The sequence below is a fragment of the Chanodichthys erythropterus genome, chromosome 15 (genome assembly GCF_024489055.1).
Source record: "Chanodichthys erythropterus isolate Z2021 chromosome 15, ASM2448905v1, whole genome shotgun sequence".
Classification (NCBI taxonomy): Eukaryota; Metazoa; Chordata; class Actinopteri; order Cypriniformes; family Xenocyprididae; genus Chanodichthys; species Chanodichthys erythropterus.
The window spans coordinates 4,395,482-4,408,744 of NC_090235.1; positions in this window are offsets into that span (position 1 = coordinate 4,395,482).

Consider the following 13,263-nt stretch of genomic DNA (forward strand, 5'->3'; position numbering starts at 1 on the left):
TAATGCGATAAGAGCTTACTCAAGTACTGAGGAAGGGCTCGATAGTGCAAGCGTTTTGCGACTAAAAATATATGTGTGCGAACTGTAAAATTTATTTAGGAGCACGAGTGTGAATAAAATGTCTTAATATGATTATTAAAGTTAAAATATAAACTTCAAAGCAGCTGTGCTTCTTATTTAAAAGTATTTAAAAGTTTCAAACAGCCAGTCAGATTTATGTATTCGCTCTGGTGTTAATCTCAGCACCAAATACTTAGTACTTTAATACTTTAATAGGTATTTATTTAGGATACATTTTAATCTGGACTAAAACATGCTCTAGACATTGACCCAAAATGTTCTGAATCTTTATTACTGTTTGGTAACACTTTACAATAAGTACTTAACATTAGTTGATTCATTAGTTAAAATGAATTAACAATGAAAAATACTTCTAAAGCATTTATCAATCTCAGTTAAAGGGTTAGTTCACCCCAAAATGAAAATAATGTAATTTATTACTCCCCCATATGCCGTTCCACACCCGTAAGACCTTCGTTCATCTCCAGAACTCATATTAAGATATTTTTGTTGAAATCTGATGGCGTTATTATTCGGAAGTCGTTATTTGGTTTTTTTTGGCGCACCAAAAATATTCTCATTGCTTTATAATATTAATATTGAACCACTGTACTCACATGAACTGATTTAAATATGTTTTTAGTACATTAATGGATCTTGAGAAAGGAAATGGCATTTCTGGCTATGCAGGCCTCACTGAGCCCCTGGATTTCAACAAAAATATCTTAATTTGTTTTCTGAAGATGAACGGAGGTCTTACGGGTGTGGAACGACATGAGGGGGAGTAATAAATCACATTATTTTCATTTTTGGGTATCCCTTTATTAAAGTAAAACGCATTATTTGATAAATTTGCTTTACGCCCCTGAAGTTTTTTTAAATGCGCTCCTACATTTTTCAACTTGCAAGCACATGTGCTCCTTGGGGGAAAAAGTAAGCGTGAAGCCCTGTGAGGAGCTAAACCATTTAGAGCTTTGTAAGCAATTAGCAAGATTTTAAAATGTATGCAATGTTTAATAGGGAGCCAATGCAGTGTTGACAGAACCGGGCTAATATGATCATACTTCCTGGTTTTAGTAAGAACTCTGCTGCTACATTTTGGACAGTATGCAGTATGGGATTGTGGGATGAAAATAGAGATTAGGATGAACTATGAAGGTTAAACTTAGGGCTATATATGTATATTAGATCAGTAACAAAAGTAAAGTTGCAAGAAAGTCCAAGACCACAGCTGGAATTTTATTGATTGAACCACGTTGGATTAAACTTAACATGCATTACTCGCACTAATGCCATCAGTCAATCAAGGCTTAAAGTGGAGAGCACATCAATCACTAAAGTCCAAAGCAGATTCACTTTTGTGTGAAGACACTGGGGTGCATACTGATTGTGCCAAATAGTGTCTTCTTGATTTTTTTTCTGTCCATGTACCAAATGCTTTGTGCTTTAGTTTTTTAGTTTTGGATAATGTGTGCCTACTTATGTCAAAAAACCCTTTAGTTTACAAGCAAATATTTGTGGTGAATCGACCATTTTGTCTCTTTTTGAAATTCACAGAGCTAACACACTACAATGTTGAATTTGTACGAATCTCAATTTGTAGGAATTCTAGCTGAGCAGCTGCCAGCTTCATACACCAGTGAGCGAGACGACCCGCTCCGCTGATGCTGGGAAAGTTATCGCTTCAGGTCGCCCAACCGCGATGGTATGCCACTGGCAGGCCGTCAGTAAATTTAATGTTACAGCCAAACATAACAAAGATATAACACTCTGTTCCAGATTCATTGGCATCTCTAAATCTAGCTGCAAATCCCATAAATGGGTATGGTTAATTTATTAATGATGCAGTCACAGTTATCTATAAAGCGTGCATACATTAGGTATTTATTAGTAGATGGATGAAAAGCAAGGTGATAAAAGCAACAGTGCAGATAGCGCATTAGGCATAGTTTTAAAATAGTGATATTATTCAATGCAAGGCTCATTAGGCATCCAAATGAAGACAGCAGATTTGATAGATCATGTTATAGTAGGAATGTCAAAAGTATTGGTGTTTTTTGACTAAGTTCAACCTTGACGTGTGCATTTATGTGCATGATCTGTGAAGAGCTCTTACACCTCATGTTAATGCAGCTGCAATGCGAACGATGCACGACTTGAAAATGCAGTCTTGGTAAGATATTAATGTAAACGCAGCCAGTTATGTGAATGTAAGCAGTCGGGACAAAAATGGGATTTGTGCAAAATATTTGATCTGTGAATACAACATATAGCATTGATTAATGTTTTTAGTAAAAAAAAACACAATTGATGAGAAAACTACTTACTGTTTTTAATTGATTTCTCTCTTCGTTTATTTTTTTTTTAAATTAGAAATGTTTAAAGACCCAGTTTTCTTTTAATTCAACTTTAGATATAAATATTCATTTTTTTAAATATTGTTTAATATGACTAGTTTTTGCTGTGAATTATGTACTCTAAAAAAATGTTGGATAAAAACAACCCAAGTTGGGCTGAAAATGGACAAACCCAGCTGTTGGGTTAAATGTTTGCCCAACATGCTGGGCAGTTTTATTTAACCCAACTATTGTTTAAAAGTTACTATATGACTGGCTTAAAATGAACCCAAAATAGGTTGGAAATTAAAAATCAGACACATAATAATAATAATAATAATAATAACAATAATTGTCAAAAGGTGAACATTTATTAATAAGCAATTTAATAAATGTTTGTTTAATTATTATTCGTTAAACTTATTAATAAATGTTCATTTATTTAACATAATAATAAATGTTCATTTCCAACATATTTTGGGTTCATTTTAAGCAAGCAATAAAGTAATTTTTAAAAAAAAATAGCTAAATAAAACTACCCAACAGGTTGAGCAAACATTTAACCCAACCACTGGGATAAAACAACCCATTCACTTGGTTGGTCCATTTTCAACCCAACTTGGGGTGTTTTTAACCCAGCATTTTTTAGAGTGTGTAATTTCAGTGTGGTATTTACTTACTATTGAACTACTGAAATTTTGGTATTGTGTCAAACATATATTATAAACATATATTATATATATATATATATATATATATATATATATATATATATATATATATATATAATATACATACATATATATATACATACATACAGTGTGTAGTTTAACCTGAAAATTGAAGCTTCACTACAACTTAAAGAAACCTAACCTTTAAAATACATCATTATTGATTAAAAATATAAAGAATTGACCCAAAAGTCATGTGTGCAGTGAATGATGCATGGATGCATGACCCCCCCCCCCCGCCCCCACACACACACTATATGTGTATTTTGTTTTTTTTCACATCAGAAAAATGAATGGCACAGTATGGCCCACACACGGTTTACTAGTAGATGTCATCAGGGACAGTTCTATTAGAAATACTCGACAGCTCCATGATCGACTGCAGCCTTGGAGATTGCAGTGATGTGTCCTGATGTGGTAAATGCTGTCTAAAATCTGTTACATCAGCATCAGGCTGCATGCCTCGTGCATGTCATTTTACAGCTTTCTTTAATAAATTGTTTAATTTTTTATGAATTTTTTTGCTACTATGCTCGACCAAATATATTACATGAAAGTCTACAATTTATAGGCCAAAATTGTATGTACTCACTTATCAACAAATTCAATTTCCTCAGTGTTGGAATTTTTCTTCTCTTATTGTAATTTCTTTATAAATATCACATTGTATAAGTAAAGTATACTGTATTCAATTATATAATACATTTAAATTTATTTATTTAAATTAATATACAATATACATATAGTGTAAATTTTCAACAATTATGTTAGATATGTATATATATATATATATATATATATATATATATATATATTTGCATTAGAGATGAAGAATTAGGGATTGTCTTTAAAATGATGTTTTGATTTTTATAATTTGCTTTAAGCAAAATGTTATTCTTTTTCTTTTCCATTTGGGTGTGAAATATGAACAGAACTTGTTCTAGATTTTGTAAGATTGACCCAGTTTAATTTAATTGTTGCACATGTAGAAAAAAAGGGTCGTGGTAATTAGTGAGTTGCCACTGTTTTTGTTTTTTAGATGTAATGTCAGCTGTGCAAGAAAACTCAACATTTGCTGTTTGTGGTTCACCTTAAGTGTGTGTTTTATTACATTTGACATGGTCTTGTGTTTGTAAACCTATGACTGACCCTATTTAAGTGTGAATTCTATCTGCATGGTGGAGTGGGCCCTGAGGCCCCCGACCGGCCTGCAATTCCCAGCAGCTCTCTTTAAGAGCCTGTGTCTGAGCCAGCTAAATATCAACTCATTAGCTCAGGCAAATGGGACTGCAATATAAAAAAAAGGACAGGGAAAAGGATACTGAATCTATTTAAGCCCTAGTGAGAAGCATGGGAAACACTTGAGAGGGAAAAGGTAGGAAAGAGAGTTTTGTTAGCATATTTTCAGACCTTCTTGCTACTGTCCTTGGTCTGTCTTCATATTTCTTGTTCCTCCACTCTCTGTTTCTTTCCCCCTCTCTTGCTCCCTGATTTTTTTTTTATTTTTTTGGTATGTCTGCTCCTCCCTGTCTGTGGCCTATATCTTTTGCTCACACTTTGTCTTTCTGCTCACAACCTCTTTCACCTTTTGTAATCTTTAATTTCCTGGAATATACAGCCATGCTGAATTTCACCCTCATTTTCCCAAGCCTCTTTTAAATCTAATTAAATAAATGATTATTAAGAACACTGGAAACAAGGTCACAGTGATGCCTGTTGATTACTTTCCCCTTGTTGCAAAATACAGCAGAGCCGGCCGGCATGTGTTGATTCATATGCTTGGATGCTTGAAACCTCACGGATACCGTAACACCCTTTTTTTTCTTTCCTTTTTTAACACCTCATTTACAACAACAGTATGCTTTTCGTCATGTCGTCCTTTTGTGGACACAAAAGACTGCACCAATATCCAATCAACTGAGAAGTTCTTTTACTTGATTTGACTTCGTTGTGCTTCGGGGCTTGCTAGTTCTCAGGTACAATCTGCTCTCTCGCAGTGACATGCTCTTGAAGAATATGCATGAAGTAAAGTGTCTATGGTGCAATAAATTGCAATTCCGTGCTCCTCATGCCGGTGGACGTGTGCCAAACTGCGTGGAAGACCGAATGAAGATTTGTTTCATAAAATGACAGAACTGATTTTGCCAGGTGGGTCTGTGAAAGAGAAATGGCAATTTGCACCCAGGAACTAATGATGGCATTATCGTACGCAAAACAAATATGCGATTAAAAATTAATTTATTGCTGTAAAGATGGGCTTGTGTGTCAAGGCACGCTGTGAAATTAGTGCCTGTTGCACAGGGGATGGAAGTGCCCTGAAGCGGCCTGCCACATCGCCATATGAATTAATATTTTTTTAAGGTGCGAGTAGCACACGGAGCGTCACCCCTGTTGCAAGGGACAAGGCTAGGCCTGAGTGAGAGGAAGCCATCTTTAGCTGCATGAAATTCCATCTCTGTCAGAGCCGGGGCCCTGCAGTGGCGTGAAAAGCAGTTCGATCTCGACAGAATTTAATTTGTTTTTCTTCACTTTTCTCCTCCTTTCTTTTGGGTTGAGGCTGTACAATATGTTGCTAAGAGGATGTTTTTGTTGGGAGGGAATCTTCAGCTCGATTGTGAATCCAGAGATAACACCTTACTATAGAATCCTTTTCCACAGAGAAGGTTATTGCACCGCGCAGAGAGCACTTGTGTGTGTTCTTTTGCACTAGCAAGACCGAGGGGATGGCAGCTTACGTCAAGGTTCCTCACTGTAATGTATTCAATGAATGGGGTCTCTGCTCTGCTAATTATCCAAAGTAATTAACAGCAGGTTTTCAAGGTATTGCATATTATTATGTCATTAAAACTGTCCTGTGCGGAGGAGTGTGTTTGAGATGGTGGTGGACTGCATGACCTCTGAAGTGACCGTGGGTGGACATTTTCTCATGCATTGCATTGTACAATAATATCACTCTGCATTGTACAATAATATCACTCTGAACTCTGTTATAACCACACATAGGCTTAAATGTGTTGTGAAATGGGAACTGTTGGAAAGGGCAGTAAAATCCATCTTTGTTACAGTCAACATGAAATCAAAATTGACCTTATTTACTTGCTTGATACACACTCCTGCTCATACATGATTTACATGATTCAGTGATGCACATTATTCAAAAGAATTTCATTTTTGTATTCATATTTTCTGTTTTTTTTTTTTGTTTTTGTTTTTGTCTTTGTATTCTTTCATTAAAATGTAATAACTTGCTCCACCTCTGGACAAAAAAAAAAGTATTTGTATTCTATCATCAAAATGTAATAATTTGAACAGCTCCGTTTTGTTTGAAGTTGACAATTCCTCTTATATTCAACCGCTTCCACCTTGGCCTTTTCTGAAATGTAACACCCACTTTTCACAACCCAATCAGTTCCAATGATTGATTAAATTAAGTCCAGCCCTGGAAAGTATTCTTCCATGAAGGCGTTTCATAGGAATACCATAAAAGAACAATTTATGATTCCCCAATGAACCTGTCAGTAATATATTCTGAGAAGAACCATTTTTGTCATAGGCCCCATTTATACAAGAACGTTTTTATTTTAAAACGCTTAACTTTTGCTACAGTTATGCCTGTTGTTTACACTACTATGTAGTATTCCCTCGAAAATGGAGAATTTGCTGTAGAGCCCATTTTAGTTTGAAAACGCTGGGGAAATGGAGACACTTGAAAAGATGGCATTGCTGCCCACGTTTGCTCTGCGTATCATTGACAACCATGTAAACATTAACATGGAGACTGAACTGCAATCTTTGCTGGCCTTGTTATCATTTTTAGCATCCATTGTGCAGTTGAACTGCATTTTTTTAATATTACAGCTACCTACATGCGCAAGAGGCAACTGTTTACACTACGCACATGCCCAATGTGCATGAACGGTCATGTGACATGCGTTTTCGGTCATGTAGTTTAGAAGGAGATCGTTTCTGAAACGCTGTGGAAGCCAGTTTAGACGAGAAGAACCTTTTTAAATGATCTAAAGAAACTTTTTCTACTCCATTGATGTTAAAGGTTCTTCATGGAACCATAATGCCAACAAAGAGCCTTTATTTCTAAGAGTGACAAAGTGGGAAAAAATGGTTCTTCCTCACTGAAAGTTTCTCTAGGGTACCAAAAATGATTCCTCAATGGCCTTGTGTCTAAAATCCCCTTTTGGTTCTTTCTGGCACAAGATATAATTTTATCATCTTCATATATTGAATTAATGTTGACTGTAAATTTTGACTTTTTTTAAACAATAGGAATGTTAAATCTATCCAAAGAAGTCTTTGTAAAACCTGCGCCATGAGCTGTGAATGATGAAGGGCTCGGGCTATTATATGAGACACAGCGGACTCCACCATAACTCATCTCCATGTCCGAATCACAGAAGACGCATGTTAGACAGCACTGCACAATGCAGAGATATACCCACATACCTTACAGCAAAAACAACAAAAAAGACCTGCAGGGCTGGCTTGCTTACAGAACATCCAGGTCTTTCACAAAAAAGAGGCTTTGATAGTGATGTTGAAGGCAATACTACCCAGACATAGGAAATGGCAAGGAAAGAGGTCCATGGTGGGCTTTTTCAGATGCTGATGCATGACATACCCGCATTAGCATCTCTTATTTATTTATTTATTTTTCCTAAGAGAGTCATTTTGGATAAGTGCTTCTCTCTGGGAAGCACTGCACTGCAGACCTATGATCTGAACAAGTGACCATCTGTTCAGCCCTCCATTTTTCTCCCAACAAGCAACTTGAACATATAAGAAACCTGCAAGCTACTCAAAACCCACCACACAGATGCTACTGTGTCACACTGGAATATTTATGAGAGTTCATTGAGGAACACTAAAAGATTTTTGCAGTCATTCAAGACTGATGAAAGTGCGCTGCTGTAAATTTACCTGCAGCGAAATCCTCATGAGGTGGAGGGATGGGGGGCAGCTGAAAAGTGAATGATCCCAGAGATGTCATTTAGAGACAGAATGTTATTTAAAGGTGCATTATTAACATGAAAATGCCCTGAAGAGCCAGCATTTTCCAAAGCTTTGAGTAAAGTGTCTTTTGATGGCGAAAAACCGTCGATTGCTCTGCGGATTACAAAAGCATAACCAGTGCTTGTCAAAGTCACTGTACTCCGCTTTAGACATTCGCAGAAACACAAATTTCTGTTTTGAAAATAATGCAATTTCAGATGTTGAATACTTTTGACTAAAAGAGCAATAAATTGTTGTTAGCTATGTGAATAGATCCTGTTTTGCCACGATATGTCAAGTCATACGCATGCTGGCAAGTCATGAGGACTAGGAGAACAGATTCCAAGCCAGTCAATTTCTCAGAGTCACTCAGTCGGATACAGAGCTCCACAAATTTACTGCCGCGTATGCTAGTACCTCAACCTGAACCATGCTGAAAAGAACTTGCTTGTTGAGCAGCGAGCAGCTCTTATTTGATTTTCGCCCTTCAGTTACCTTGACTATTTCCATAGTTTATCATATTTGATGTAGTTCTGAAAGACTAAAAGAACAGTTCACTCAAATTTTGTTGTTATTTACCAACCCTCATGTTGTTCCAAATCCGTGTGATTATCTTTCCACTCTTTTCCATATATTGAAGTGAATTTGGGCTTTGGCTGTCAAGCTCTAAAATGATAAAAGCACCACCATAAAAGTATTATCAAGATGGTTCAAACAACTTGTATGTTCTAGGTCTTCTGAAGCCACAAGATATTTTACAAGATATTCTTTATAAGAATAATTGACACTTTTTTTGTTCTTTTCTTTTTTTTAACTGGATCAAACAATTAACATATATATCAATATTGGATTAAATGCAATCTTTGTTTCAACAATCTTATATTTTCAGTGGCGAAATGACTTTTCGTAAGTAAACAAAATAGGCATTTGCTGAAATATATTAAAATGAATCTGAATCAAATTAGATCTTATCAACTGGCAAACCTGTATAGATGCCCAGTCCTTCTGCTACTTCTCTCATAAATGTACAGTCAAACCATAAATTACTCAGACATTTTTGATATTTTTGATATATTTTTACTAATGTGTGCAGGACACTGTAGTTCATTTATGTAAGCGAGGATAGCAAAATAAAATAAACTGTGACATAATTTACCCAAAAATTCTTCATGCACAGTAAAAAAAGTACATTTGGTCCCTCTCTAAATAGTGTTAAAGTAACACTGAAACAGTTAAAGTTAATGAGATAATTAAGCAATTAATAAGGCTGTTCTTGTGTTTCTCTTTTCTTTAGTGATTCTGCTTGTTAACAGCAGGCGTTCATCACTAATGGACAATCATCACTTAATTAATTGCTTAATTATCTCATTAACTTTAACTCTGCTTCAGTGTTATTTTAACACTATTTAGAGAGGGACCATATGTACTCTGAGCAGAGTTGATTTAACTCTGGAGATTTTGCTGGTTACAGTTGATTACCAGTAAAATTGATAAAAATTTGGAACCAAGAATTATTCAAACACTTTGACCTGAACATGTTTTGCTTAAGTGTTATCTGGCATAATTAAGATTAATTTTTTCTGACACAGTTTAACTCTGAGATCTTGTCATATTTTATTACCATTTTTTAAACTATAGAGAATAAACTGTATTAATGAATGAAATGTTCAAGATGTCTGAATAAATTTTGGTTTGACTGTACATATTACTAAAACACATTAAACCACTTTTTGTTGAACAGCTAGTTTGGCTCATTTTCTTAAGATTACTTTGCTTAAGATTATTGGTTCAGCTTCTTGAGCATCAGAAACTGTCTGTACAGTACAAATTGGAGAGCAGTGATGTGCTAAGATGTGGTCACAAAGCAGAAAAAGTATATTGCCTTTACAGTGCACCACAGAAATCTCAAGACATTTTATCTTTGACTCATTTCATCATGAGGTCACTCGCCGCTGAATGAGTCGATTCTACTTATCAACCCTGAACGGAGACTTAAATATTTATTGGCATCAGACTCTTGGGAAAACAACATGAACTCACTCAACAATATCCCACAGGAAAAGGTAAACTTGCATTTACTTTCCATTTAGAATTCTACATACATTTACATTTTTCAGCAATAGCAGGAGTTTAATATATAAGACATGCTAAATTGTGGTGTGGTAGTTGATTTATTTTAGATCTGTAGCTTATTCTGAGGCTGGGGTGTAACTCATTTAAAGCCTGTAATAGCAGCATGAAGTTATTTTTTTGTCTTTCAGCAGCTGCTTTGTCACAAGATCTAACATGTAATAATGAAATGTTTTTGAAGTACAATTGGAAAAATAAATCAAAATGTTTAACAAATGATTGTGAAGTTATTGCTGGGTGCTGTTTTTATTTCTGTGGGCAAGTTCATTCATAAGTGTGCTTTCATGAAGGTTACTTGTCATTTAGCAGACACTTTCTACTAGTACACAAATGGCAGGAGCTGTTTCCCTAGAGCAACATGGTATTAAGTGCCTTGATGAAAGACTTGATTGTGTTAGGCTTCACTTAGAAACTCCCCAGTTTATGTGTCAGCCCTGCCTAGGATCACATTTGGGACGTCTGCGTTATCAGCACAGTCTTAATCACCAGACGGCTACTCACAGAGGCAATGACTGGCCAAATTGCCTGACTTAGAGTGTTTTCACACTTTGTACGATTGCTTCAGTCCATACCCAATTTCAATTGTTCCCCTCTAGTCTGCCTTCACGCTTTTTTTCCAATGTGCCGAACCGTTTCTGTCATGAACATGTGGCAACAAGCTTTTAAATGCTCATAAAAACAGGGAGCAATGTTTGTTTCTCCTTTTCGGTTTTGCAAATCTATTTCATGCACAATACTTTTAAACTCAAAATTCATCCAACGAATGTATGTATTTATGAAGTTGGAGCAATGTAGTGTGTCTTAAAGCTTCACCCTTCTATTTAGAAGTGCTTGAACTCCTCAGTCTGGTTTCATGTCGATATCATTGCTGAATTCAGTGTTTGAGCATCAAAAGCAGCCTACTCTTTAAGCTCGCCTTCAGAAAGTCAAGCTCACAGACTTTAAGGGCAAAAAGAATAACATCTTGCCGTTTTGTCAATTACCTCCGTTTTTGTTCTTAAAATTGTGGTATACACACATATCAGCACATCTTAAAGTGAATGTTACTTATTCACATCCTGCACTGCTGATGTAACAGTATTGGCTATGCATAAGTCTTATAGATGCATGAATGTATATTTCTTCTTCTTTTGGCTTCCCCCTTCAGGGGTCGCCACAGCGAATCATCTTTCTCCACCGATCTCTATCTTCTGCATCCTCAACACTTGCATCCACTAGCTTCATAACACAATATACTCATTCTCCCTCCTCTGAACAAGTCCAAACCATCTTAATCTGGCCTCTCTAACTTTGTCCCCAAACGTCCAACATGAGCTGTCCCTCTGATGTACTCGTTCCTAATTCTGTCCAGCTTTGTCACTCCCAAAGAGAAGATGCATGAATCTATATTTAAAAATTAAAAAATAGACTTTTGTAAATAAAATGAGCCTGGTCTCATTAGAAAAATGTACTTGTGGGAACGTTTTCGTTTTCGTACGCACTGCATGTCAATGTGAATTGTCAGCTGAGTGGCGATAAAAGCATGTTTAATTTTTTTTGCCGGAACAGATAAACGTGAATATGGTACGTTTTTATGATGTTGGTTTTATACGTATCACCGCAGTTCTGATTTGAAATTTGTCTGGTGAGTAATGCTAAAAGTGTAATGCTCCATTACGTTTTATAATAACGTACCACCAACACTACACCTAAACCTACCGACAGTTAGCCTGACGTGGTCATACTCAATTCTAGTCAGAATATGAGTCTGATACTGCTCCATTGGGCATTGATTATGGGGGCGTATTTCAACCGATCCAGGAAAGACCTCAATTGGATAGACCTACAACCAATCAGAGCTACAGAGTAAGTGACGTGTGTTGAGCGACGCATAGTTGTCAACAGAACTCTTCTTAGCGACCATCGGGGCCAGCTGATAAATCAAACTTTTGCCGAATCCCGTTGGAAGGATGGCAGACATCTTTCCCATCGACAAATGCCTTGATCGCGGTCCTCTGTTCCTCTTTTAAAATTAATGTGCTGTCGATATCTTCTATAACGGACGTGATGGCGGAATCTACACATCTCAGTTCTTCAACAGCCATCATTGTTGTAAACTAATTGACCTTTTGCAAAGACTCGTCCCCCTTAGTTACTGTTGCTTTGTCCGACAAGCCGTGGCGCTGTCACGCCACAGAGTGGAAAATACATTGCGGAGCAAAGAAGAAACTGACAACACATTGACAGACGAGACAGAGCAGGTTACTATGATATTAGACAAAGTCCCAGCTTTCAAACTGTGTAGTTATTAAAAAAATTCAAACAATAAAAACCGTTTTGTGGCTCTTTAATGTGTTGTGACCATGATCGTGACAGATTGCTGTAGCGCCTCAGCTCAAGAGGCTCGTGAACCGATCATCTCTTCCTACTAGTCCATTTATAGCATCAAATAAACATGAATGAACATGAGAATGAATGTTATTTCAAACGCGGAAAGACGTCAATATGCACAATTTTTCAAGTTTAACTCCACCGATGTTAATCTTCTAACTCCTGACTGCTTTGTTGGACAAAATGGCGGATGCGGCGTTCTGATTGGTTAGATCGCTTGTCAATCAAACTCCCCAAGCGCTCTTTGATGACTTGGATGGTTACGTAACCGCAGATAGCCTGTCCATCATCGATTAAAGCCCGCCCTGGCAATTTGATTGGCTCGGCCTTCTGGGAGCCGAGCATAATTACTCCACAATGGATCGAGTCCAGACCGAACTTCCCGTCCAAAAAATGTTGTGGGCGGGGTTCGGGCTGGCACCCAGGCTAACCGATAGTGTTAACAAAAGCAAATGTGACATAAAAAGCATCCGTAATCATGCCGTTTTAGCTTGTTTTGATCTCTCATCTTTGAGCTCTTTTACCATGACTTGTTTTTCACCGGATTCGTACCCAAAGCTTCCTCATCCTAAGTACAACTCCGTTCCAGCTGAGCTACCGAGCAAGCTTGTTATGTGAGAAAAGCGAAACAT